A 5,658-nucleotide genomic window follows, 5' to 3' on the forward strand; every position below is an offset into this window, starting at 1 on the left:
AAATTCTCATTTTATTAATGTGTTTAAGTATGTGATTACAATGTTTATGGTGTCTTTTAAACAAGTTTGTACTTGAATTGGTCACTTAGAGTTCAAATGAGAAAACTAGTGTTACTAGCTTGAGCTAGGTGTGGTTCTAGTTGATTTCGATGGATTCTAATATTTTTAATGAGTTCCTAAGGTTAGTATTGTGTAATTATATGTGGAAAAACTTTTTCATAATTTTCAAAGTGCAATTGAATCAAGCCAAGAGTCAAAACTAAGTAAAGATCTAGGTGGACTAAACTAGTTCTTAGCTTGAGTTTCTAGTTCATCGTCATGGATTGTTTGTTGTTTGAGCTATAATACTAGGTGTTTAATGTTCTAGGATGATTGTTGATTTGATTGTGATTATATAAGGATGATGAAAAAGATGGAAATTTAGTAGGAACAATACCACAAGGCTTGGGGTTGAAGTGAAAATGCACAAGACAAAGTAAACGTCAAAGGGGAGTTTCCAGTAAGGCCTCGCGATAGAGATATGCCGCGACACCTACTCCACTTGACCAAGACTCGAACCATGACTCCAAATCCCATGAAATTATCCTTTTTAAATGACCCACACTCTTTAGGACTGGACCTCATGTTGCACCACCTATTCCCACACGGCCAAAATGCCCCCACTATAAATACAACACTTGTACTTGTTGTTTGAGACCTTGGACGTCTTGGATCTTTGGAGAGGTACTTATAAACACTAATTTTAGGGTTGATATCTCTTAAGTTTATCTTTTTAAGGTATTTTATCATGTATTCATTAGTTTGGATTACAGTTATGTCTATTCGTGGCTAAACGCCCCCTTTCTGGGTTTAAGGTGAAGAACATGTTTACTTTCACTTTGAATTGAGTTTTCTTGGATTGATTATCATATTTGGTTGTTTTTTTATCCTTGTTATCACTATTTTAAGAATTCGTGACCCTAAAAATACATATATTATAGACCTTGTGAACTTGGGAGGGGGAATAGGAAGATAGAACATGGGGATAAATAGAGTAAGGTTCTTATTCTTTTATGAAATAGGAAATTTAAATTAGTGACTAGGATAGGGATATACCTAGAAGAATTGCTTGGTTCATATGTAGGATGATATATTAATGCATCTAAATGGATTATTACAAGAAATACCCTAGTTTCTGGACCTTAGAAAATTTCCTGAAATTCTGAATTTTGGACCCAATATGACTCATGTGTATGAGCCGTATGTTGGGCTATAGATGGTACGGTCTAGTCGTATACTAACCAGTATTGGTTGGTGGGATAGATTTTGGTTACTGGAATGGGTACGACTTAGGGGTACGAGTCATATTGGTGGTTATGTATCATTCGGTTCCTTGACATAATATCAAACTTGGTTACTTAGGTTGGATCTTAGTACAAGTGGCTCACTATGAGTTGTAAGATAGGGTACGAGTCGTACCTACGACTCGTATGGTGGACACTGTCTAAATCTTTCTTGGATCTAAACCTGTCAGGGGTATGGATCATATGCTTTGGATACGACTTGGTTGGATGATTCGTATGCATGACAGTGTTTGATCCAAAAGTTGAGGATAGGGTACAAGTGGAGGGTACCACACGTATCAGAGGGTACTACTCATGTGGGCCAATCATATCCCTATATGAGATTTATGTGCAACTTAAGTGGGGATATTTTGGATATTTCCCCCACTTATCCTAATAAGGTTCCATGACTTATATCCTACTTGGAAGGTTGTTTACCCTATTATTCCATTCATTAACACTTAGAAACTCTTCTAAACACTCTAAATTTCTCTTAAAATCTTTTGGGCAAGGGAAGCTAGAGTTTCAACTAGAGGATTGATTTGGGGCTTGTCTTGGTGATTTCTTTCCATCATCATCTTAGTTTAAGGCATACTTTTTTCCCTTATTGTTAATTCTATCTAACGGCATAGCTTTTATGAATGTTTTCATGATTTCTTGCTTGTATGATTTTAGATTTCAAATATAAATTGGGGGTTTTGATGTTAAATGGCTGGCTATGGTTTCCCATGATTTTAGTTATGTTTTTATATGCATTAATAGTGGTTTTGGATAATTGAATTCCATGAAAATGGTTTAATGGTAATTGAAATTGGTTTTGGTCATATTATGCCCCTAATGTGTTTGATAAAAATGCTTATAAAGATATGTTCATTGTATTGACTACGTTTAACGGAACTCTTGCTTGTTTTAAAACTTGGTAAAGGAATTATGCATGGCTAAAATGGTTTGGAAAGGTAAATGGATAAATTGTTATGCTTAAGGGGTACATAGAATCCCTCAAGTGGTTTAATATGGTAAATAGAAGGGCACTTGAAAGTCTCCTTAAACCTATAAATGGTTGTCTATGGATATTACTTGCAAGTAAGGATTGGTATGATGATACCAATATTAATGGCCTTGGTTAATAAATAGATAATGGTTTGGTTATTTGGAAATTACTTTTAATTGGGCAATAATAGTGGGATGTGTAACAAAGCCATGGAAGGTAGAGGTCCCGGGAGGACCAAAATTGGAAACTCATATTGGCTGATATGAGGTTGGTCTTGGTTACCGTGTGCATAATGTGACACTATGTTTTAAGAGATGTACTAGTCATCCCAAGGGTTTCTTCCCTGGTCATGTGTCTACACAGACTGGGCCCTTTCAGCAGGGGGATTTTAACCCATATAGACCGTATGTAGTTTAGGACGGGAAAGCTACACATCCCAGGTAATGGTTTTAAAGGCATGCTAAACCCGATCCCTTTTCCCAACATGATTATATATATATGTATGGTTGTGTACATATGAGTGGTTTTTCTTAGTTTTATAAATGGCATTGTTTTATCCATATCCTAAGATCATGCTAGCATTTACCCACTAACCCGTCTATTGGTGGTTGTATACCCACACTATGTAGGAATTGGCCATTCTACTCTTCCTACATAGTGATTGACTCAGGGATAGTGTTTGGACTGAAGTGGTGAGCTTTCATCTATTTGGAAGGCTCCATTTCATATTATGGATACTTTTAGACATTTTGATTTATTTTTGGGTATTGGTTATGGATATGGTTGGGGGCATGTACCAATGGGATGTAATTACTCTTTTGGTTAGAGGCTTTATGGTACTTCTATGGGTTGGAAAGGGCGGAATCAGTGTTGTTGTCGTCCTTGACATTGGAATAATCCAGTGGGCTAACATCATTGGACGATATTGTTGATTGTTCCATCCTATCTTATTTTGGGATTAATTATATTATGTTTTGATATCCCTTTTGGTTTTGGCATGGTTTATGGCCTTTGGTATGGTTGTATTATTGATATGGGATGGTTGGACTCGGTTAGGTTGGTCACGGTTGTGATCTTATCACAAAGTATTCATGTGAGTTTTTGCACTATCTTGCTACATTCTTAAAATTCAGCAAGCTCAGGGTAGGCGACTGGAGGTTGGGTTGGGTAACGGGGGTGGTCTCTGGTCCCAATCGGAGTTGGATTCCTATTATGACAAGGCCCCGGGATGGGCCGCGTCATTATTTCGTCGCTCAATAATATAGTTGTAATGTATGGTTAGGTAGAAGTTTAGAGGTCAGGAGACCATGATCACACGATAAACCCTATGAATCAACAATCAAGATAAGTAATCCAACGAATAAAGTTGAATAGTGAAGTATGATTATTTGTAGTGCTTTTGCCCCGGGCTATAATCCTTTGATTGTCCAAAGTCTTTTTTTTCGCATTGATTTATTTTGCTTTTTGGTTATAAGCTTTCAAAACTCATTTGGTTACGATTGCACTAATTTAATCTTAATTGTGAACTAGAATTGAATAGTTGTTAAAATGAGTCTCCGAGGGATAAATATTCGGTTATTTAGAAGGCTACTGTATTACTTGGTGACACCACATACACTGGCGTGTGTGCTTGGGTGCAACAAGTTCTTGGTGCTATTACCGGGGACTTAAAATTGGCAACTATTTTAGTTTTAGTTTTACTTTTTAGATTTCTTTGGTGCTTTACCCTTGGTCTTAGTATTAAATTTGCCGAAAACAGGTTTACAGACTGGTAAGCTGGCAAGGGATAGGGAATTGGTTGAACCAAGCCAAAAACTCGAGCAATGCTTTCATCAATTGAGGATAGAAGAAGTCATTCTCACCCATATTCCATAAATTCAAGAGGAACAAGAAAATCCTACTCTAATGGCTGAAGATCAACCAGCCTGCAAGACAGTTTGAGAAGTGGGAATCCCACTTCTGACGAATTTGACCTCCTTTTTTCAGAAACTAGATGCTGGAGGTAACTTTGAGCTAAAACAGACCATGGTGCAGCTTTTCATCAGCAGTGGATAGTTTGTGGGGCTTTCATATAGGGATTCATAAGTCCACCTGCAGAACTTTCTATAGATTAGTGACAAATTCATTCCTGCGGGTATGTCAACTGATTATGGTAGGATAATACTATTCCCCTTTTCACTATTGGGGGAAGCAAATAAGTAGTTGAACGCTGAGCCGGTAAGTTCAATCGCAACCTGGGATGTCTTAGCCTAGAAATTCCTCATCTGATTCTTTCTATCTGGCAAGACTGTTAGAATACATAGTGAGATTTTATGCTTTAAACAGAAGCCAGATGAGAACTTATATCATACATGGGAGTGGTTCAAAGCTCTTCTTCAGGACTATCCACATCATCAGCAGTTCAATGAGGTACTTGCTCATACTTTTGTTGAGGCACTTGATCACAACACAAAATTTTTCTAGATTTAACTGTAGGTGGTCAAACCTTGGTATTAACGTATGATTAGATATATACCTTGTTGAACCGGATTGATCAAGGAAATCCTGAGTGGCATTCTGACTCAAGAAGTGTTATAAAGAAGGTTGTAGATGTGTTAAAGGTGGACTAATTTACTGCTATATCTGCTCAGATTACTGCATCACAAAATTAGTTAACAACTCAATTTCACAATATGAAATTGGGGGTTACACAGCCTGCAGCAACAGTTAATGCAATTCAGCAGACAAACACTTGGTGCGTAGCTTGTGGCAATAGCGTTCATTCTGCAAATATATGTGTTTCTAATCCTGAGTCAGTGATGTCTGTGGGTAATATTTAAAGGCCGTATTATGGGAACGCCTACAATCTAAAGTGGCAGACTCAGTAGGTTCAGGGAAATTAGGTCACGGCTCAAACTAGTTATATAGAAGATATTCTGAAACAACGCCTTGTCTTATTCTCAATTGGAAGAAGATATAAAGAGTCAACAGACCATTACAGGGAACTTGGAGAGGAAGGTAGAAAAGATAGCAGGAGCACAAAATAACAGGCCTCAAGGTGGTTTACCAAGTGATACTGAAAATCCTAAATAAGTTATGGCAATCACTTTGAAGAGAGGTAAAGATCTTACTGAAGAACCTTCAAAGAAAACTAAGGTAGATATGGAGTTGGATCCTAAATATGTAGATGACAAAGCTACTAAACATTTGAAGAAGTCAGAGTACTCGAAAACAAAAGTTGTTGAATAGGTGAAGGACCACCACCACCTTTCCCATAGAGGCTTAGAAAAGCAAAGGAGGATGCTTGCTTCAAGAAGTTCTTTGACACATTCAGAGAGCTTTACATTAATCTTCCTTTTTTAAATA

At 37.2% G+C, this 5,658-nt stretch overlaps 1 non-coding gene across 1 annotated transcript; it reads right to left on the reverse strand.

Moving 5' to 3' along the window:
- Positions 1-4,605: 4,605 nt before the first annotated feature.
- Positions 4,606-4,715, reverse strand: LOC124892308. Its single transcript, XR_007050180.1, has one exon. It is a non-coding gene; the product is annotated as a small nucleolar RNA R71 (small nucleolar RNA).
- Positions 4,716-5,658: the final 943 nt, after the last annotated feature.

This window comes from Capsicum annuum, chromosome 1, assembly GCF_002878395.1.
Source record: "Capsicum annuum cultivar UCD-10X-F1 chromosome 1, UCD10Xv1.1, whole genome shotgun sequence".
In the NCBI taxonomy this organism is placed as follows: Eukaryota; Viridiplantae; Streptophyta; class Magnoliopsida; order Solanales; family Solanaceae; genus Capsicum; species Capsicum annuum.